Source organism: Triturus cristatus, chromosome 6 (assembly GCF_964204655.1).
Source record: "Triturus cristatus chromosome 6, aTriCri1.1, whole genome shotgun sequence".
NCBI lineage: Eukaryota > Metazoa > Chordata > Amphibia > Caudata > Salamandridae > Triturus > Triturus cristatus.
In genome coordinates this window covers 398,825,412-398,850,317 of record NC_140589.1, presented here as the reverse complement: position 1 = coordinate 398,850,317, position 24,906 = coordinate 398,825,412, and positions in this window count along the sequence as shown.

Below are 24,906 nucleotides of genomic sequence, written 5' to 3'. Positions count from 1 at the left end.
CAGCTAACAGATGCATTTAAAAATTCAGGCATGATTTGATGTGTTTGTGCAGATGGAATCGCAGACGTTGAAGGTATACTGGAGTCCTGTTCAGTAGCAGCATCCAAGTGTTTCTTCCTTTCCTCTCTTGCAAGGTGTACAGGGGGGATGGTTTCCATATGTTTTTTCATGCTACTTGTTCCACAAGAGTACTTCTTATCGGACCCTCTGGACAGTACTTTATTACAGATGATGCATGTTACTTTTGTAGCATTAACCTTTTTTTGTCCCTCCAGGACACTAAAAAAAGCCCAAACAATGCTCTCCTTTCTCTTCTTCTTCTGCTGCCCCATCTGTTCTTCCTCCTCTACTGCAAGTGCATCCACTTCAGCAAAATTTGAAGCCATTGTTGGATTCAAAATAAAGAAACACACAAATAAACTATCACTATAAAGAGAATAAAGAAACCGGTCTACTCTCTATTAAGGTCCAAAAATAAAGGAAATATCAGAAGGATGGATCCTCCCTCTGTCATAATTAAATTGATTTGAGCCAATCAGATTCTTTTTTTTCTTTTGCTGACATGAAGTCACGTAGAGTGTGCGCACCCATCATGCACCATTCGCGCACCCGCAAAAATCATATATATCATTATATACTTTAAATAGAAATTTCTATAAACGTTTAATAAGTATATTAGCAAAACTGTTCAGTGTAATATCATATTCTAACATTCTATAGTCATTCTTTCAACTTTAGAAATACGCCGAAGTCGCAACTTCAGCGTGATTTTGGCACGATCGCAGCACGACCCCGGGAGTACGTTCGGGGAGAGATTGTGCACAGTAAGCGGCTACACCACGGATTTCGTAACTTTACTTTCGTCGAAATTATATTAAAAATAATACTTTAAAAATATGTTTATAAATAAATGTAGACAAACACTTTAAGGAAAACTCTCATTTATAATTAATTTAAATATATTTCATACTTTACAAATTACGGCAGAGTCCCGTCCCCAGGGCAACTTTTCAAAATGGCTACCGGAATGCGTGTAGTCATCGTGTAGGATGCTCGAAGGGTGTGCGACTGCTGTGTAATATAAAATTTAAAAAAAAGAATGAATATAGTTTTCCTAACTTAAAATTATTCACACAATTTTTATAAATATATATATATATATATATATATATATATATATATATATATATATATATATAATTAAAAAAACATAGGATTCAGGTACACTAGTCTTACAAATTGTCTTTGAATAAACCTTTGAAATTCTCTGAAAAAACCATAGGTTTCAGGCACGTTATAGTTAGAAATTATCATTTAAAAAACCTTTGAAATTCACTGAAAAAACCATAGGTTTAAGGGATGTTACAGTTAGAAATTAGCATTTAAAAAAACCTTCAAAATTCACTGAAAAAAACCATAGGTTTCAGGAACGTTCTAGTTAGTTGGACATTTCACTTGTACAAAACCATAGAAATTCCGGCGTTATAGTTAGTTCAGCTAACTATAGCTCACGCCCCCGCAATGCACTGCTGATGACATCACATATTACATCATTCATGACCTGGTCTGTGACATCACTGATGATATCATCCATGTGAAAATCTGATGCACCTCTTCGCACTCTAATATAACCTTTGATACACCCACTGTAAAATACAGACTACCATTTTCGAAACCATCAACACCAATACCAGTTACTACATATGCACTCACTGATTCATAGGTCTACACACACATCCACTCATTCACCCATACAATCACTCATACATGCAGTCACTCGTCATAACAACACAATCATATGCACTCATACACCTATACAGACACTCACACACTGCCACATATCCAGAGTTACTCACACACCTAGTCAGTCATGCAAAGAATCAATTATACTTCCATTTACTCACCTATACAATTATACAGACACCACCTCACTTATTCATACAGATAGTAACACATACTTACTCTCTTATACAATCACTGATACAAGCACACACTCATCCATACAGCCACTCTCACAATCACTCACTCTCGCATACAGTCATTTATATAGTCCAACACTCACATATACTGCCTTTCACATATGTAGTTACTCACACATGTACCACTGAGATATCCATTCACTCAACAACACACCCATACAAACACTCACCTACCCATACAGCCCTTCCACGTCCACCATCCTACCATGTATATGGTCTGATCACCACCTAATAAAATTCACGGTAACAATTCCTATCAGTAGTAAGACCCCCGCAGCCGAGGGGGGGTATGATCAGGAAATGGAGTGCCCTTAACAAACAGGAATTTCAGGACACATTGGCCAGCTCAACCCCAGACTGAACAATTCCCTAGAAGGAAAATGCTACTATTCGGAAGCACGGAAAGAATACAAAAAAGCTGATATTTTAGCCAAGGCTGCTCATTTCTCCGCTAGAATTTTAAACTCTAACAACAGGTCGAGGAAATCTTCTCTATTGTTAACGAACTATCTAATGCAGAGAGAGTCCTACCTAAACCCACACCTACCCAAGAACTCTGCGACTCTCTGAATAACAACGTTTTGGAAAAAATCTCTACTATTAAAGCCAGTATCCCAATACCCAGCTCCATTGAGTCACCCCTCGCTATGCTACCTTGTATCACTTCCCAGCCATTAGTACCCAGTCCTTCCTGGACTTGCTGTCCAGAGTAAAATCTGGCTCCCCCATGGATTGCTGCCCACCTCATATCTTAAAAGACACACTCTCCGCCCTGCCGTGCTTCACCATGACCCTCCTGAATGAGTCCCTCTCGCTGGGCCGTGTCCCTAAAGTATTCAAAGACGCAATTGTGGTCCCCCTCCTAAAAAAAACCTGGAGCAGCCCCTCAAAATCTGTCAAACTATCGCCCCATCTCCCTGCTTCCTTACGTGGCCAAAGTACTGGAAGCCCACATGGCAAAGTGCTTGTCCAACTTCATGGAACATTCTGACTATCTAGACCCACACCAAGCAGGATTCCACGGAGACAGTGATATTGGCAGTCCTGGACACTTTACGAGATAAAGCTGACAGAGGCATTCCACAGGCCCTGGTGCTATCAGATCTCTCGTCCTCCTTCGACACGGTCGATCATGGTATTTTGAAGGACCGTGTCAGGCAGGCTGGCATCCAGGACTCAGCCTTCAGCTGGATTTGCTCTTTCCTCGAATGCCGCACTCAAGCGGTACGCTTAGCCTCATTCACTGCACCCAAGCTAACGACTATGTGTGGGGTCCCACGGGGATCATCACTATCCCCCTATCTGTTTAATCTTTACCTCTTACCTGTAATTCAGTCCCTGAAGGAAAAGAATGTGACCACCTTCAACTATGCGGATGATCTACAGTTAACATTCACCATAGATAACTCACCTAACTCAGTCATTGAATTTCAGGCCACCATGCTCCATATTCGCCACTGGATGGACCAAAACCATTTAAAACTCAATCCAGGCAAGACTGAACTAGTTCTGACAGGGAGCAGTCAGACCTTCTGCGGCCTACACTACTGGCCTTCGGAACTCGGATCCCCCCGAACCCTCTACCTCTGTCAAGAGCCTTGGGGTCACCATAAAAAATGACCTATCGTTAAGATCTCAAGTTGTTGTGGTGGTCTCGTCCTGTTTCTTGCAGCTACGAAAGATCAGAAAGATCAGCCGTCTGCTCAATCACGCTGCGCTGATACAAGTCGTGATAGCCATGGTGTATCACACTTAGACTACGCCAACACAAACTACCTATATATAAAACACAAATACAAGTACATTAGAAACTAAGCTTACGAGACTCCCGACAGAACCACTGTTTGTGTTTTACATATACACCCAGATTCTGAGGGTTACTGGGTTACCCCATTATCTTTAATGGTGAACACAAACTACCTAGGCGTCCCACTTTTCCTAATCAAGCGGCTTTAGATGGGTCAGAACCAAGCAGCAAGACTGATCCACCAGCAACCCAGATGGCAATCTGCCAGACCTCTTTTAAAAAAATTACACTGGCTCCCTATTCCCCAGTGCACAGCCTTTAAGACGGGATGCCTAATTTTTAGGTCTCTACACGGTCGGAGCCCTAAATTCATTAACTCCCTCTTATCTAGGTACACTCCCTCTCGCAACCTCTGCTCAGTACACCTCCAGCTACTGACCACCCCTGCTTTCAAGCTAAAATGACAGGAAGGATTTAGGTTTGCATCCCTGGTCCCAAGACTGTGGAATTCTTTCCCTCTGGAGATTCGGTCATGTACGGATCTTTTAAGCTTCAGGAAAATGCTTAAGACATGGCTGTTTGTGTAGGCTCACTAATAACTCCATCCACTGGTTCCGGCAAATTCTAGAGCTAGCGCCATGAAACCTCTTGGTGTAAATGCACTGTATACATAACAGATGCACTCTTGAAGCCACTCACACATCTATGCACAGAGTCACACACCCCCACCCACCCACACAGATACTCGGGCACCCATACAGATACTCATGTAGCTACTCACCAACCCATGCAGCCGCTTAGACACCAACTGACAGACTGATACAGACATTCACACAGTTTAGTCACTAACCCATGCATTCAGTAAGACACGTTTAATTACTCACTTATACAATCAGTCACGCACCTACTAAATCATCCATTCAGATACTCATACACCCACTCATTCTTCAATACACCTTGGCATATATATATATAAATATATATATATATATATATATACATATATATATATATATTCAAGAGATCACCAAACTTCCCATCCGGCAGCAGCAGGTGTCCACAGCACCCCAATCAGGACTCGAAGCAGGTTTTAATTCTTTTATAATTTATTTCATCAGCAAGGTAGGGGATACAGACGGTCTACGCGTTTCGGCGATGTGCCTTCAACTGGACCATAGAGTTTTCTTCGTCTGGAATGTCTTTTTTAAAAGGGGAAGGTGCAATTTTAAGTCCATTTTCTGTTTTTACATTTTTTGGGATTTTTCTACATACAAAACTTTATTCAACATTCACTGTTGTTTTAAGACGTATCGCTATCACACTCCACATAGGATTTTAACATCATTGGCTAATTCAAAATTCATGATTGTAAAGTACTCAAAACATTTAATGTAAAAGAGACTACATGTATTTTATAAAGTGCATATGTGTCTGTGCAAAAATTCGCATAATCTTAAAAGTTAAGAAGGAAATATTTTCCATATTTCAACTAATTAAATTAATGGTCTCATGGCAATGAATTTTCATTTTTGGATCTTGTATCATTTCCTAACTTCTTCTATGTGATGTAGATTAGTGTACCATTAATTTGGGGTTTTCTGAATCTGTGCAAATTAGCAAAAGTTTCATTTTAGTAAATTTGGGAATACATTTGACATATTTCAACAATTTCTATGTAAAGTACAATTCTGTCGAGATTGTTCATACTTTTCAGTATTATCTATGTCTTATTATTGTAATCCACTATAATTATCAACAAGTTTGTGCAAATTCTGCAATTATCAATATATATATATAATAAGGAAACTCTCCCAATAAATGAAAAAGAATAAAGGAAAGAAAGAAAGAAATAGAAAAAGGAGGAAAAGAAAAGGAAGAAGAGGAGGAAAGATGTTCAATGTAAAGTACATAACTTCAAGATCCAAATTACAGTCATAAAATCGAATTCATATTTTGCCATAAAAACTATTTTTGCCTTATGTGTATAATCTCTATTTTAAAACCACTGGACCAATTCTATTGCTCAGGATTAAGTTAGCACTAATAGGCAAACAATTAATTCCAACATAAACAGGGGGAAATATTTTTTTTTTCTTCTTCTTCTTTAATGATGTCCGCATTAGTGTTCCAGATCTATGGCTTAATTCAGAACAGGCATTAAGATTGGATATGATGTCTCTTTTTATGATGTTATTATTGCAAGTGTATATACAGTTCAGCATCTAAGTTATGACCAAAGGGGGTCTCTGTACCAATTTTCAGAATGTACCTTGATTCCATTTTTCTAAGATCTAGAGTTCTACCTCCCCTTTGTTTTTACGAGTAGCAATTTTAATTCCAAAATACTTCAACTCTCGATCATTACTCTCATGGTGTTCAAAAAAATGTTTTGCAATTGGGTAGCCGAAGTCTTTATTCTTAATTGCTCTTAGATGTAGCAATATTCTTAATTTCAACTTGTTTATAGTGCTTCCAACGTATTGTTTCTTACATGGACATTCCAGGAAATAAATTACGTGATTTGATTCACAGGTGATGTGATCTTGAATTTGTTCTAGTTCACCATTTTGTAATTTAAAATTTCGTTTGTTCTGGCCATGTTCACAGGCCTTACATTTCTGGCATTTCCAGAATCCTGGAGTGTTCAGCCAACTTTTGTCCTAGATTTTTTTCTTCATAGTGGCTCTGTGTAAGAATATCCCCCAAGCTTGCAGTTCTTCTGTAGGTCATACTTGGGTGGGTTGGGAGCTTCTTCTTAAGAGTTTCATCCAATATTAAAATATTCCAATTCTTTTTGATAATTTTTTTGATTTCAATGTTTTCATTATTGAAATCCACAATTAATCTGATTGTGTCCTGCTCATCGATATGTTCAATTTCATCATCCAAGTTAAATCTGAGTAAAGATTCCCTTGATTTCCCATTGACCTTGGATCTGGCTGTTGTAATCACTTCGATGGGGTAACCTCTTTCTAAAAAGTGGGCGCTCATTTCATTTAGTTGTTGGTTCACATCTTCAATTTCGGAGCAGTTCCTTTTTACCCTTAACATTTGTCCGTAGGGTATGCTCCATTTTAGGTGTTGAGGATGTCCACTGTTAGCATGTAGGATGCTATTACAAACAGTAGGTTTGCGATGTATTTTACTGCATATTTTCTGATTTTTGATGAAAATTTCCACATCCAAAAATACAATTTTTTCTCTGCTGACAGTGGATGTAAAACTTAAATTGAATTTGTTCTCTTCTAAGGAGGCAATAAAGGTCTCTAGATCTTTTTGTTCCCCATTCCAAATTATGAACAAGTCGTCTATAAACCGACACCATTTAATGATGTTCATGTTGTTATTTTTCGATAAGACGTCTTGTTCCCATACGGCCATCAGAATGTTAGCATATGTTGGGGCAAAAGATGTCCCCATTGCCGTTCCTTGTCGTTGAAGAAAAAGATCATTTTTAAAAAGGAAGATATTCAGCCTCATGCATCAACCCAAAATCCAGTCGGTAAAATACCGATTCGGTAATAGCTCCCGGTATTAAGTAAAAAATACCCAATCCCAATGCATCAACCCAAAAGCAGAAATCGCTATTTAAGGAATCCTTAAATAGCGATTCTTTAAATAGGGATTCCTTAAATACCGATTCCTTAAATAGCGATTGCATTTAAGGAATCCCAAAGTGAGATTCCTTAAATGCAATGCATCAAAGTTAAAAAATTAGCGATTTCGCTAATAGGGGGAGCAAATTACCATGAAGATGAACTGCATGGTAATTTGCAAAAACTTTGAAAAATGCACTTTTGTGCATTTTTCAAAGTTTCATGTTGCGCACACACATGCCCTTAGAGCATGTGTGTGTGCAACATATGTGCACATATCATTTTCAGGGGTGCAACAGGGTGTCCTTTTGACACCCTGGCACCCTTGAAAGTGCTCCCGCTATTAGCGATTCGGTAATACCGAATCGCTAATACAGACTGGCTTTACATTCATTCCTATGGGCCTCCAAGCCCATAGGAATGAATGGGTAGGTATTCCTTATTACCGATTCGGTATTACCGATTCGGTAATAAGGAATATTAAGGAATCGCTATTTGAATAGCGATTCCTACATGCATAGCCTTTTGCTATTCCTTATTAGCGATTCCTTATTTTTCGCTAATAAGGAGTCGCAAATGGCATTGTTGATGCATAGGCCCCTATGTGTGTCAAGCAGTATGTTAACATCTCAATAAGCATATTCGAATGTTCCAAATAGCTTAATGATCTTGTGTTAAGAAATTCCCTAACTGCTGCTATACCATCTTGATGTAGAATTGAAGTGTATAAGGAGCAGACATCAACAGTTGCCATTATCATTTTTTCATTCCATTGCACATCCTGGATTGTCTTCAAAAAGTCTGTTGTATCTTTTATGTAAGAAGGGAGTGAAGTTACATATTTAATGAGGAATGTATCGATAAACCTTGATGTATTTTCCAGGAGTGATCCTATTGAACTCACAATTGGTCTCCCTGGTGGTTTATTAGTGGATTTATGTACCTTTGGTAAAAAATATATTGTAGGCACAACAGGATGGTTTGTTTTTAGGTACATATATTCATTGAAGTCGATTAAGTCGATTTCATTCCACATTTTCAATTTTTGATGAAATTCTTGTGTCCGTTGTTCCATTGGGTTTTCCTTCAGGTATTCATAGTGTTTTTGATTTAAGAGTTGCCTCCTGGCTTCCTCAATATAGTCCTCAGTGTCTTGTACAACTATATTTCCTCCTTTATCTGAGGCTTTAATTATTATTTCAGGATCATCTCTTAGTTCTTTTAGAGCCTGATATTCACCTCTTGTTAAATTCCACTTTCTGTTTTGATGATTCTTCAATTTGTTGCTTTTTGCTCTCTCTTTAGTTTGATTCAGAGTTTGAGGTTCAATTGTTTTGGAAGTTATACGTTTGTTAATGTCTTCAATCATCAACTCTTGGAACACATCCACCTTATTCCCTGGTGCTAGTTGGGGACAAAACGTTGATTGTTTTTTCAGACCACTCCTTCCTCCTCCTCTAGTAGATATTCCCATTTTCTGGCACAATATATATATATATAATTCACTGAAAAAACCAAAGGTTTCAGGGGCGTTATAGTTAGCTGGACATTTCCCTCGTACAAAACCCTAGAAATTCCCCTGTTATAGTTAGTTCAGCTAACTATAACTCGCGCCCCCGCAATGCACTGCTGATGACGTCACATATTACATCACTCATGACATGGTCAGTGACATCACTGATGACATCTCAAATGACATCACTGATGACATCACTGATGACATCATCCAGTAGGTATGTGTTTCTGTACAGTTTTAATATGTTTAATATATATAGGGAAAGGTCTGTTGAAGAATGAGTGGGTGTACAAGTGTGTGAATGGATGATTTTGTAGGTGCGTAACTGACTCTTTAAGTGAGTCATTAAATGTATCTTACTGCAGACTAGTGACTAAACTGTGTGAATGTCTGTATGTGCCTGTGTGTAGGTGTATAAGTGGCTGCATGGTTTTGTGAATAGCTATATGAGTGTCTATATGGGTTATTGATTGGTTGTCTGAGTATCTGTATGGGTGCCTGAATGTTTGTGTGGGTAGGGTGTGTGTGACTCTATGCATAGATGTGTGAGTGGGTGATTCTATGGGTGCATGGTTTTAAGAGTGCATCTGTGATGGACTGTATGGTTGGGTGAGTGTATGTATGGGTGTGTTAGGGATTGAATGTATATCTCAGTGGTACATGTGTGACTAACTACATATGTGAAAGGCAGTATATATGTGTGTAAGAGTATATAAGTGGGTATATGTGAGAGTGTGTGATTGTGAGAGTGGCTGTATGGATTAGTGTGTGCTTATATCAATGATTCTATTAGAGCGTAAGAATGTGGTACTATTTTTATGAGTAAGTGAACTTGAGTGTGTTTAACTGTATAGGTGAGTAAATTGGACTGTGTTTAATTACTTGCATGACTGACTAGGTGTGTCAGTACCTCAATGGATGATTGGCGGTATGTGAGTGTCTATATAGGTGTATAAATGCATATGATAGTCTTGTACGGAGTGACTGTAAGTATGAGTGACTGTACACGTGAGTGAGTGGAGGTGTATGTAGACCTAAGAGTTAATGAGTGGGTATGTAGTTATTGGTGTTGGAGTAGCTATGATTTTCAAAATGGCTGTCTGAAATTTTGAGTCGGTGTATCAAAGGTTATATTAGGGTGTGAGAAGATGCACTAATTTATCACATGGATGATGTCATCAGTGATGTCATGAGTGATGTCATTTGAGATGTCATCAGTGATGTCATCAGTGATGTCACTGACCATGTCATGAGTGATGTAATATGTGACGTCATCAGCAGTGCATTGCGGGGGCGCGAGTTATAGTTAGCTGAACTAACTATAACAGGGGAGTTTCTAGGGTTTGTACGAGGGAAATGTCCAGCTAACTATAACGCCCCTGAAACCTTTGGTTTTTTTCAGTGAATTTCTAAGGTTTTTTAAATGCTAATTCCTAACTATAACGCCCTTGAAACCTATGGTTTTTTCAGTAAATTTCAAAGGTTTTTTAAATGCTAATTCCTATCTATAACTTATCTCTGAAGATATCATGAAAAGCATTCTTTTTTTAAAGTAGGGTGCACATTAGTTTTGTGGAAAAGCATCTTTGTGATTGCTTAAGAAAAAGCAGTTTCAACGTGGAGTGCATATCAAAGGATAAAATTTGCTCAGATCAACCACACCTGCTACTTGCATTTGAAAGGCACTGTTCGAACTTAAAACAATCGTCAACTTTTAACCTGCACATGTCGTTAAATATTCAAGAAAATGTTACAAAAAAATCGTTACGTTTTAAAAAATGGATGAACTTTTAACCTGCACGTGTTGTAGAATGTTCTAGAAAGTGTGTTGATAGAATACGTTGCATTTCTGACTTCTATGTGTTGTTGAATATTAAAAAAACGGTTCATATGGAAAATTAAAAAGAAACCAATAGAGAAGTTTTGAAACCTAAAAGAATCAAGGAACTATTCTAATTTATTCTTTACATGTATCTATGTGTGCAGCAACACAATTATAGACACAACAGCACTAGGAAGAGGAAGAAGCAGGGAGTGGGGGGAGGAGGGGAGATGGGAAGAATGGCACACATGCACAATTAAGTACAACACACATATAGACTAACAATGGCCAAAATGAAACACACCAGCAAGCAGCACAAGTCACTCAACCTGCCAACATCACACCACTGAATGAGCATAGAAGTGAAAACCACGCTGCATTCATACAGGATGTGTACAAAGGCCAGTCGTTGGTGTTGTGGGATGTCTGCGACCGTGGTCATCATGGATGAGATGCCCAACATGTGGCACATGGTCGAATTCACTGTGTGTTATGTTGCCAAACGGCTGCACCTCCCTCCCACGAGCCCCCACACTTTTGTACGGTGCGCTGTTGTATCTTGTGCACTCGTACGGCACACCATTGTAATGCCTATTTGCGCATGTCCTGCTACATTCCAACTACAATATCACAGTGCCGTTTGGAGGTGGTGCATGCCAGTTTACAACATCAACTGCTGCGGCTCTTGTAGCAGGCCACACCAGAACACAGAGACTCACTTACCGCACTTCCTGTACACGGACATGTCCGAGACACCCTGTTCCCCTTGCCGGATAGGCACACCCCTGCACTGACCTGTGAACCCCAGACGAGCACACGCCAGTTGTGCATGCAGGAGGATGCGTGCGTAGCTACACATCCAGGCTCACTGCCAACACTGAGGTGACAGCACACTGTGATGTTGCAGGACTCATGCCTATCATGCTAAGACAATGACCACAGGGACACACTTACTAAGATGTGGGTTTGGGGGGCATTGACGGTCCTGGAGTTGTTGAGATGAGTCTTCTGGCCCTCATGGGTTCTGGTGTGGCTCTTGGCTGTGTTCCCTTTTATGGTGCAGGTAGTTGTCCTGCTTATCACCAGCAGAAAGCAGGTGTAAAATCTCTGGTGCTAACGTGTCTTATCGCCGGAATTTGTTTCGCATTGCAATTGGTGTGAAAGTTGTGATGTGATTTTTTTCGTGTGCAGAACAATATACGAACTGAGCAGTGTATCTCATCAAGATCCAGCACCTGACGCACTATTCCCAATCAATATAAATACAATGAGATTTCTTAATAGATTTTGTGTGTACACTGTAAGTGCAGCCAATACCTCAGTGCAATTCAATACAGGATTTTAGTATTTAGAATAAATCGGAAAGGTGCACCTCGTGTCTTTTTGCACAGGAATGGCTACTCTCCATTTCATTATCAGCACTTTCACAGAAGTAAAGTTGAGATAAATCTAACACACTATTCAGAAGTTGGTGCAAACTGCAGATATCACCAGTATTCCAGCGATAAGTGCCCCAAAATGTAACACCATGGTGGACTCCATCAAATAACAGTAATAAGAAAAGAGAACAACCAAAAACATTATTAATTTTGTATTCAAACTTTATTTTTTATAATAATAAATATATAAACATATAAATGAAAAACTATTTTCAAACTTTATTTTTTTATTAACATATATATGAACAATAAACTAATAAACAAAATGCAACAACAATAATAAAAAACAACAAGGCGGAACACTACTGTGGGGACAATGGATGTCGACGACAGACCTGAAAAATAAGAAAGATTGTTAAAAAAAACAACAACATGGTATTCTCAACAAAATACCACAAGAAACAAATCACAGATATATAAAATGCATACAGCTAACAATATTTCATAAGTTTAACTTACAAAAACTGTAAATGTTGCCGCTTTAAAATATTTACCGAATCTGAAGAAAATGTTTTGCAGAAGGCACCACACAAACAACGTTTTTCTTCAGTGGTGGGGAAATTTTTTACTTTTTCCAAGGAGCAAACAAAGACCAATGCCACCTTCGTCACTCGCAAGATTTGCTAAAGAGTTCTGTTACGAGGAGATCCTAACAGAAAATACTCGTGCGGCACAGCAAGTTTGATGAAACACCTAAGGACCCTTCATCCAAACAATCTTGCACGAGAAGAGTGCAAACAGATGAGAAACACTCCTGTTCTGTATCTGTAAAAAAGGATCACAAATAAATGTATATTAATAACTTTCAAATTTATACTATTCCATTACTGTACAAACACATTTTATATAAAAACTGACTATGAAACTATAGCCCTGAACCACAAGTGTGACGATCATTAAAACACTACATGCATAGTGCATACTACTTTGAAGCAGTTCATGCCCTAAAGCCTACCTCACTAAAAGACTACATGCTAACTGACTAAATGATTACAGTACTATAAGGAGACACACTGGGTGACTCACAGGGTGTTTGCTAGAAGAGTATGAATACTAACTAGGGAATAGAAGGTGCGAAACACAACTGTGTAGGTGATCAGAGGACTGCATCCATACTGCATAGGCATTTAAAGCAGTCCATGTGCTAAGGCCTGGCTCACTGCATGACTACTTGGGTACTGACTGAATGATTATCATACAGCAAGGAGAGTGCCCAGGCGAATTTATAAATGCTAGGCTTTTCGCACAGGGAATAGATTAGTACTTGGTACTGAATGGGTCACTAGAGGAGTGCAAAGGCAGTGACTAGTGCTGGAATGTATGGATACTGACCAGGAAATTGAAAGTGTGAAAGACAAATGTCTAGGTGGTTAGAAGACTGCATGCATAGTGCATAGGGGTTTGAAGCAGTCCATGTGCTAAGGCCTGGCTTAGTGTATGAATACTTAGGCACTGACTAAATGATTAGAGTACTGCAAAGATAGAATCTTGGTGAATTAATACGTGTTTGGGTTTTAGCACATTGAATGCATTAGTACATGGTGCTGAATGGGTCACTAGAGGACTGCAAAGCGAGTCACAGGGTATTTCCTGGAAGTGTGTGGATACTGACTAGGGAATTGAAGGTGTGAAAGACAATTGTGTAGGTGGTTAGAGGACTGCATACATAGAGGATAAGGGTTTGAAGCAGTCCATATACTAAGGCCTGGGTCACTGGATGAGTACTTGGGTACTGACTGAATGATTAGAGTACTGCAAGGAGAGTGCCTGGGTGAATTTATTAGGGTTTGGCGCTGTGAACGGATTAGTACATGATGCTGAATGGGTCACTAGAGGAGTGCAACGGCAGTGACAGGGTGTTTGCTGGAAGTAAACGGATACTGACTGGGGAATTGAAGGTGTGAAAGACAAGTGTGTAGGTGGTTAGAGGACTGCATGCATAGTGGATATGGGTTTGACGTAGTCCATGTGCTAAGACCTGGCTCAGTGCATGAATACTTAGGCAGTGACTGAATCATTAGAGTACTGGAAAGAGAGTGTCTAGGTGAATTTATAAGTGTTTGAGTTTTGGCACAGTCAATGGATTAGTACATGCTGTTGAATGGGTCTCTAGAGGACTGCAAAGGAAGTGACAGGATGTTTCCTGGAAGTGTATGGATACTGACAAGGGAATTGAAGGTGTAAAAGACAAGTGTATAGTATGTCAGAACACTTTTATTTGAAGCAATTTTTTTGGTATTTAGAAACTGACTAAATATTCAGACTACTTCTAGGACAGTGCTTAGGTAAAACTTTTAAATTTTCAGTTCTGCCACAGTGAACAGAGTAGTACATGGTACTGCACCTTGGTGTCAAACCCTGACTCATTTTATCAATGCATAAGCAAAGACTAGCTTCTAATGCTACTAAAACTTGACAACATGAGAGGTTTTAAATTAGTTATCTGTCAGCAAATACACGATGTTACCAAATGCTTCTCTCACAGTGGTTCTCAAATGCACACAGACTCACAGTGTAATTCTAGACAACAACCACTATACATAGGAGTTTACCAAAAATCATTCACTACTGTGGAAGTGGTAAGCGAACTGCACACAATCTTCATATTTCAGGACTGCACTTTTGTGTCAAAGCCTGACTCATTTAATCAAAGCATGAGCAAAGACTGGCTTCTAATGCTACTAAAACTTCACAACATGACCGGTTTTAAAACAGGTATATGTCAGCAAATACACGATGTTACCAAATGCTTCTCTCACAATCCTTACCCAAATGCACACTGACTCACAGTGTGATTTTAGACAAGCAACACTATCCTAGGAGTTTACCAAAACTCATTCACCACTCTGGAAGAGATAATGGTACTGCACACAATCTACATATTTAAGTACACCACATCAGTGTCAAAGCATGACTCATTTAATCAACGCATAAGGAAAGACTGGATTCTAATCCTACAAAAACTTCACAACATGACAAGTTTTAAAACAGTTATCTGTCAGCAAATACATGATGTTACCAAATGCTTCTCTCACATTGATCCCAAATACACACTAACTCAGTGTGATTCTAGACAAGCACCACTATCCCTATGAGTTTACCAAAACTCATTCACTACAGTGCAGGTGGTAAGGGAACTGCACACAATCTACATATTTCACAACTGCAATTTACTGTCAATGCCTGACTCATATAATGAAAGCATAAGCCATAACTGTCTTCTAATGCTACTAAAACCTGACAACATGACATGTTTTACAACACTTAGCTGTCAGCAAATACACAATGTTACCAAACACTTCTCTCACAGTGGTTCCCAAATACACACAGACTCACAGTGTGATTCTAGACAAACAACACTATCCCTAGGAGTTTACCAAAACTCATTCACTACACTGGAAGTGATAGGGGAACTGCACACAATCTACATATTTCACGACTGCTCTTTAGTGTCAATGCCTGACTCATTTAATCAACACATAAGCAAAGACTGGCTTCTAATACTACTAAAACTTGACAACATGACAGGTTTTAAAACAGTTTTCTCTCAGCAAATACACAATGTTACCAAGCGCTTCTCTCACAGTGGTTCCCAAATGCACACAGACTCACAGTGTGATTTTAGACAAGCACCAGTATTCCTAGGAGTTTACCAAAACTCATTCACTACACTGGAAGTGATAAGGGAACTGCACACAATCTACATATTTCACGTCTGCAATTTAATTTCAATGCCTGACTTATATAATGAAAGCATAAGCCATAACTGTCTTCTAATGCTACTAAAACTTGACAACATGACAGGTTTTAAAACAGTTATCTGTCAGCAAATACACAATGTTACCAAATGCTTCTCTCACAATCCTTACCCAAATGCACACGGACTCACAGTGTGATTTTAGACAAGCAACACTATCCTAGGAGTTTACCAAAACTCATTCACTAGTCTGGAAGATTTAATGGTACTGCACACAATCTACATATTTAAGTACAGCACATCAGTGTCAAAGCATGACTCATTTAATCAACATATAAGCAAAGACTGGATTCTAATGCTACTAAAACTTCACAACATGACAGATTTTAAAACAGTTATCTGTCAGCAAATACATGATGTTACCAAATGATTCTCTCACAGTGATCCCAAATACACACTAACTCACAGTGTGATTCTAGACAAGCACCGCTATCCCTATGATCTTACCAAAACCCATTCACTACAGTGCAAGTGGTAAGGGAACTGCACACAATCTACATATTTCACAACTGCAATTTACTGTCAATGCCTGACTCATAGAATGAAAGAATAAGCCATAACTGTCTTCTAATGCTACTAAAACTTGACAACATGACAAGTTTTAAAACAGTTTTCTGTCATCAAATACACAATTTTATCAAACGCTTCTTTCACAGTGCTTCCCAAATGCACAAAGACTCACAGTGTGATTCTAGACAAGCACCAGTATCCCTAGGAGTTTGCCAAAACTCATTCACTACACTGGAAGTGATAAGGGAACTGCACACAATCTACATATTTCACGGCTGCTCTTTAGTGTCAATGCCTGACTCATTTAATCAACACATAAGCAAAGACTGGCTTCTAATGCTACTAAAACTTGACAACATGACAGGTTTTAAAACAGTTTTCTCTCAGCAAATACACAATGTTACCAAGCGCTTCTCTCACAGTGGTTCCCAAATGCACACAGACTCACAGTGTGATTCTAGACAAGCACCGCTATCCCTATGATCTTACCAAAACCCATTCACTACAGAGCAAGTGGTAAGGGAACTGCACACAATCTACATATTTCACAACTGCAATTTACTGTCAATGCCTGACTCATAGAATGAAAGAATAAGCCATAACTGTCTTCTAATGCTACTAAAACTTGACAACATGACAAGTTTTAAAACAGTTTTCTGTCATCAAACACACAATTTTATCAAACGCTTCTTTCACAGTGCTTCCCAAATGCACAAAGACTCACAGTGTGATTCTAGACAAGCGCCAGTATCCCTAGGAGTTTACCAAAACTCATTCACTACACTGGAAGTGATAAGGGAACTGCACACAATCTACATATTTCACGGCTGCTCTTTAGTGTCAATGCCTGACTCATTTAATCAACACATAAGCAAAGACTGGCTTTTAATGCTACTAAAACTTGACAACATGACAGGTTTTAAAACAGTTTTCTCTCAGCAAATACACAATGTTACCAAACGCTTCTCTCACAGTGGTTCCCAAATGCACACAGACTCACAGTGTGATTCTAGACAAACACCAGTATTCCTAGGAGTTTACCAAAACTCATTCACTACACTGGAAGTGATAAGGGAACTGCACACAATCTACATATTTCACGACTGCACTTTAGTGTCAATGCCTGACTCATTTATTCAACACATAAGCAAAGACTGGCTTCTAATGCTACTAAAACTTGACAATATGACAAGTTTTAAAACAGTTTTCTGTCAGCAAATACACGATGTTACCAAACGCTTCTTTCACAGTGGTTCCCAAATGCACAAAGACTCACAGTGTGATTCTAGACAAGCACCAGTATCCCTAGGAGTTTACCAAAACTCATTCACTACACTGGAAGTGATAAGGGAACTGCACACAATCTACATATTTCACGACTGCAATTTACTGTCAATGCCTGACTCATATAATGAAAGCATAAGCCATAACTGTCTTCTAATGCTACTAAAACTTGACAACATGGCAGGCTTTAAAACAGTTATCTGTCAGCAAATACACGATGTTACCAAATGCTTCTCTCACAATCCTTACCCAAATGCACACGGACTCACAGTGTGATTTTAGACAAGCAACACTATCCTAGGAGTTTACCAAAACTCATTCACTAGTCTGGAAGAGTTAATGGTACTGCACACAATCTACATATTTAAGTACAGCACATCAGTGTCAAAGCATGACTCATTTAATCAACATATAAGCAAAGACTGGATTCTAATGCTACTAAAACTTCACAACATGACAGATTTTAAAACAGTTATCTGTCAGCAAATACATGATGTTACCAAATGATTCTCTCACAGTGATCCCAAATACACACTAACTCACAGTGTGATTCTAGACAAGCACCGCTATCCCTATGATCTTACCAAAACCCATTCACTACAGTGCAAGTGGTAAGGGAACTGCACACAATCTACATATTTCACAACTGCAATTTACTGTCAATGCCTGACTCATATAATGAAAGAATAAGCCATAACTGTCTTCTAATGCTACTAAAACTTGACAACATGACATGTTTTACAACACTTATCTGTCAGCAAATACACGATGTTACCAAACACTTCTCTCACAGTGGTTCCCAAATACACACAGACTCACAGTGTGATTCTAGACAAACAACACTATCCCTAGCAGCTTACCAAAACTCATTCACTACAGTGGAAGTGGTAAGGGAACTGCACACAATCTACATATTTCACGACTGCACTTCAGTGTCAATGCCTGACTCATTCAATCAACGCATAAGCAATGACTGGCTTCTAATGCTACTAAAACTTGACAACATGACAAGTTTTAAAACAGTTTTCTGTCAGCAAATACACAATGTTACCAAACGCTTCTTTCATAGTGGTTCCCAAATGCACAAAGACTCACAGTGTGATTCTAGACAAGCACCAGTATCCCTAGGAGTTTACCAAAACTCATTCACTAAACTGGAAGTGACAGTACAGCACATCAGTGTCAAAGCATGACTCATTTAACCAACATATAAGCAAAGACTGGATTCTAATGCTACTAAAACTTCACAACATGACAGATTTTAAAACAGTTATCTGTCAGCAAATACATGATGTTACCAAATGATTCTTTCACACTGATCCCAAATACACACTAACTCACAGTGTGATTCTAGACAAGCACCACTATCCCTATGAGCTTACCAAAACTCATTCACTACAGTGCAAGTGGTAAGGGAACTGCACACAATCTACATATTTCACGACTGCAATTTACTGTCAATGCCTCACTCATTTAATGAAAGCATAAGCCATAACTGTCTTCTAATGCTGCTAAAACTTGACAACCTGACTGGTTTTAAAACAGTTATCTGTCAGCAAATACACGATATTACCAAATGCTTCTCTCACAGTGGTTTCCAAATGCACACAGACTCACTGTGTGATTCTAGACAAACAACACTATCCCTTGCACTATATCAAAACACATTTCTTCATCTAGAAGTAGTACTACATTTTAGTATAGAAACATAACCTAACTCATTTCACAAATTCATAAACAATGACTGGTTTCTAATTCTACCAAAATATAAAAACTGCACAGTTATCTGTCTACAAACACATGAAAAACACAAATTCCAATCACAGAATAGTTTATACATGCACACACATTGTAGAGAAAAAAAGTACTCCCTACACTTTAGCAGGAAAAATACATTAGTCTGATTAAAATCAAATAGTCTGCATACATCCCCTCACAATTAAATAACTCATCTTTCAAGTTCTTTTGTAGATTAAGGAGTATATCAATCACTCACCATATTTTCTTTTACTGAATCTCTGCACTGTGCACCTCTCAGCAAAAGCAAAGAATGGAAAAGTTTCCCTTTCATTTTCCACACATATACATGTAAACATCAAATCACAATCCTTCGCACATAAACTCAAAAGCAAACACACATTTCTATTGGTTAAACATTTCAACCCTTTCCAACTGAAATACATTTCAACCCTTCCCCCAATCTGCCTTCTGCCTGTTACCATAGAAACAGGTCATGGAACACTGCACTGAGCTCACAGGTCACAAGTTAGGCACACAATGTTCCTACACAAGACAGGAAGTGTGCTTGACTTTTCAACATATCAGCTTATCATATATAATGTTACTTACAATCTGTTTTTGTTAACCAATAACAATCATACCTTTAAAAAGCAAAAATATACACCCTACCTTTCAGTGTAGAAAGTTGTTATATAACCAATGATTTCTTGTTGTTTTTCAAAAAACGTAGCCGTGGATCCGCGCACCCACCACAAGAGAATCCGTGCATCCAACGCGATAGGATGCGCGCACCGTGCACGCATTTCGCCGCTTTTTTTTTTTTAAAAAGGGGGGCCACAGGGGGTCCTTCAGGGACCCCTAAGCAGATATAGAAGGTCAGAGTATTTCCACTCTGCCCCCTTTATATCTTTTACACACTTATTCCCCTTCCATCTTCAGCCTTGCTTCTACCGAGGCAGAAAATGGCCGCCAACAGTTCCTGGTTTCGAATGTAGAGAGACGCTCGACAGCCAATTAGCATTCAGCACGCGATCGGGAGGGTGCGCGCTCCGTTTGGGGAGGGTGCGCTTACGGTGCGGGTACGGTCCGCGGATCCTCCGCGGCCATAGATATCACTAACTGTTTTACCCTAATTTTCTCAGGAACTACTGAACAGATTCACACCAAATATGCAAAAGGCATGAGTCCGAACTGAGGACTACCTCTTTGCCAAATTTGGTGTCATTCCGTTCAGCGGTTCGGGCTGTAGCTGCGACAACAGATCCTATGGGAAATTGCATGGGGAAAACGCGTTTTGGGACCCCCCTTTTTTCTCGTCCCCCGCTTCACGGATCACCGCAAAACTTTCAGGGTAGGAGCGGAGCGGAGCTGGCCAAAAGTTTGGAGAATTTCGCGAAGATTCGTCAATCTGCGCCAAAGATATTCCCAATAGAATGTTGCGGTGTTCCTATGGAAAATAGGTCCTAACTGTAACTATCTACTGGCGACCGGCAGTAGATAATATATATATATATATATTTATACTTTACAGAAACACAGTCACTGGATGATGTCATCAGTGATGTCATTTGAGATATCATCAGTGATGTCATCAGTGATGTCACTGAACATGTCATGAGCACAACTAACTAGAACGGCCAAATTTCTCTTAAACCTGTGGTTTCTTCAGTGAATTTCTGAGGTTTCTTAAATACTAATTTCTAACTATAACATCCCTTAAACCACTGTGTTTCTTCAGTGAAAATATATATATTATCTACAGGCGGTCGCCAGTAGATAGTTATAGTTAGGACCGAGTTCCCATAGGAAATCTGAAAATTCTATTTTGAATAACTTTGGCGCCGGTTGACTTATCTTCGTGAAATTTTCAAAACTAATGGGGCGCTCTGCTCAGCTCCTACCCTGAAAGTCTCGGGGTGATTCGTCAAGCGGGGGCCGAGAAAAAAGGGGGGTCCCAAAACGCGTTTTCTCCATGCATTATTCCATAGGACCTTTAGTCGAAGGTACAGCCCGAACGGCTGAACAGAATTACTTGAAATTTGGCAAAGAGGTAGTCCTCAGGTCAGGCATGTGCCTTTTGCAAATATGGTGTAAATCCGTTCATTAGTTCCTCAGAAAATCAAAAGTAAAATCACATATATATCTGGGCGGAGCCTAACCACACATCTCATCGTGAGATCTGATTGGCTGTCAGCACTTCATCCAAGAAGTGTTGGCAGCCATCTTGGGACCAATATACATGATAGCACCTCATTAAAAAGCATTGCAGTTAATAGAAGGTTTTAAGAATTTAGTTACACTATAAATCATTTGTTGATGGTACCATACTCATTTGGGGAATTGTGGTGTGTTCTAAGGTGATTTTACCATGTGAAAAAGCCTTCTGCTGTGATATCATGAATCATGTTTGAGAGAAAACTATTTTCTCATGCTTTTCCCACAGAGGTTTGGAAGGTGATCTATAAGCTAAACTGAGAGCATATTTTCTGTAAATTCACATTATCTTTCTCAGTCATGTGAGAATGAAGTCTGACATTCTCAGTAAAACATGTACATCCAACAAGGGCAGAGACTGTCAGTTGATTACTTTGTGTTCTACTGCAGCTTCCCAGAGTGTTCTAAAGAACAACTAGAGCGCTAACAGTCCTACTTATAACAAACGTATGGCATAAAGTGGTAACTCTTAAAACATTTAATTTAAAAAGGAACAAAATGAGGGGGTTCATTTTGCCATAGAAAGTATGATTAGTGCTGCAGAAAGAAAAATTAGGGCACATTTTGAGTGACTTCTCAAATCCTCTTCTATTTCATTAAAAACTTCCATTTCATTAAAAAATTCTGACATGCAGACTGAAACATGCACTTTTAATACCAGCAGCAGACTTCCCTGGTGAGCAGTAGCTTTACTACAGTGATCTAATAAGCAACTAGAGTGCTACCATTCGGAATTCATGGCAAATGTGTGACACATCTGAATGCCTTCTTGATGGAATCAAAGTAAAAAACTGAAAGTATTTCCTACTGAGGAGACTGTAGTAAATGAGGAAACTAGGAAACTTCATAACAAATAAGTCTCCCAAAATGGCCACCAGAGACAAAAGAGCCCAAATGTAGCCCAAATATCACCCAGATGTAGCCCAAGTATAGCCCAATGACAGAATGTCCCAGAGTGTTCTAACGAACAACTAGAGCGCTAACAGTCTTACTTATAACAAAAGTATGGCACACCTGAAGCCATCTTGATTGGAATAAAGTGGTAACACTTAAAACATTTAATTTACAAAGGAACAAAATGAGGGGGTTCATTTTGCCATAGAAATTATAATTAGTGCTGTAGAAAGAAAAATTAGGGCCCATTTTGACTTCTCAAATCCTCTTCTATTTCATAAAAAAATTCTGACATGCAGACTGAAACATGCACTTTGAATACCAGCAGCAGACTTCCCTGGTGAGCAGTAGCTTTACTACAGTGATCTAATAAGCAACTAGAGTGCTACCATTCGGAATTCATGGCAAATGGTTGACACATCTGAATGCCTTCTTGATGGAATCAAAGTAAAAAACTGAAAGTATTTCCTACTGAGGAGACTGTAGTAAATGAGGAAACTAGGAAACTTCATAACAAATAAGTCTCCCAAAATGGCCACCAGAGACAAAAGAGCCCAAATGTAGCCCAAATATCACCCAGATGTAGCCCAAGTATAGCCCAATGACAGAATGTCCCAGAGTGTTCTAACGAACAACTAGAGCGCTAACAGTCTTACTTATAACAAAAGTATGGCACACCTGAAGCCATCTTGATTGGAATAAAGTGGTAACACTTAAAACATTTAATTTACAAAGGAACAAAATGAGGGGGTTCATTTTGCCATAGAAATTATAATTAGTGCTGTAGAAAGAAAAATTAGGGCCCATTTTGACTTCTCAAATCCTCTTCTATTTCATAAAAAAATTCTGACATGCAGACTGAAACATGCACTTTGAATACCAGCAGCAGACTTCCCTGGTGAGCAGTAGCTTTACTACAGTGATCTAATGAGCAACTAGAGTGCTAACATTCAGAATTTATGGCAAATGTGTGACACATCTGAATGCCTTCTTGATGGAACCAAAGTAAAAAACTGAAAGTATTTACTACTGAGGAGACTGCAGGAAATTAGGAAACTTCATAACAAATAAATCTCCCAAGATGGCCACCAGAGACAAAAGAGCCCAAATGTAGCCCAAATATCACCCAGATGTAGCCCAAGTATAGCCCAATGACAAAGTGTCCCAGAGTGTTCTTAAGAACAACTAGAGCGCTTACTGTCTTACTTATGACAAAAGTATGGCACACCTGAAGCCATCTTGATTGGAAAAAACCGGTAACACTTAAAACATTTAATTTAAAAAGGAACACAATGAGGGGGTTCATTTTGCCATAGAAATTATGATTAGTGCTGAAGAAAGAAACATTATGGCACATTTTGAGTGACTTCTCAAATCCTCTTCTTTTTCATTAAAAACTTCTGATATGCAGACTGAAACATGCACTTTTAATACCAGCAGCAGACTTCCGTGGTGAGCAATAGCTTTACTACAGTGATCTAATGAGCAACTAGAGTGCTAACATACAGAATTTGTGGCAAATGTGTGACATATCTGAATACCTTCTTGATGGAATCAAAGTAAAAAACTGAAAGCATTTCCTACTGAGGAGACTGCAGTGAAAGAGGAAATTAGGAAACTTCATAACAAATAAATCTCCCAAGATGGCCACCAGAGACAAAAGAGCCCAAATGCAGCACAAATATCACCCAGAAGTAGCCCACATGTAGCCCAATGACAGAAGTGTGCAAAACACTTATTTTTTGAGTATTTGCAGTTTTACATAGTGCAGACTTGTCAGGTATTGGAGTGCTTTACATGAGTATTGGTTACATCACACAAGACCAAATTCATTTTGGTTGTAGACATGGGGAGATTAAGTGATTTGACCAGAATCACAGAATGTTGAGCTGAAGCAGAAACTCCAACCTGGTTCCCCAGTTGCAAAGTCTGCAGCACTGGAAGTAACACCACATCCTCTCCCCTAGGTACAACATTTAATCAAGTGGTCAACTGGATAAAAAAACATAAAGAATACAAATAATGTAAAAGTTCTTTGTCGCTATTTGAAAACTCAGAAAATACGTCCTCATTTTAGTTTTTTAGAGCACTAACCATAATTTTGATGCAAATAAGACCCTCTCATATATGTAATTTCTAAAGGAAATACTCTAGGTATTACAGTTTTGATTACATTAAGATGACGTCAGGCGTTCCACACTTTTATAATAAATATAGAATGTTAGCAATCTAGTTGTTCATTGGGATACTGTTGAGAGGCAGAGGCCAGGGGCACGGACTCTGAAAATTGAAGGCAGGTAGGAGAGTGCAGATGCAACAATTGTCTCTCCCCTGAGGCGGAAGCCGGGGGCTTTGCTGTGTGCTAATTTTAAAACTATGTGTATATTTTTAAAAACCCTCATTGCATT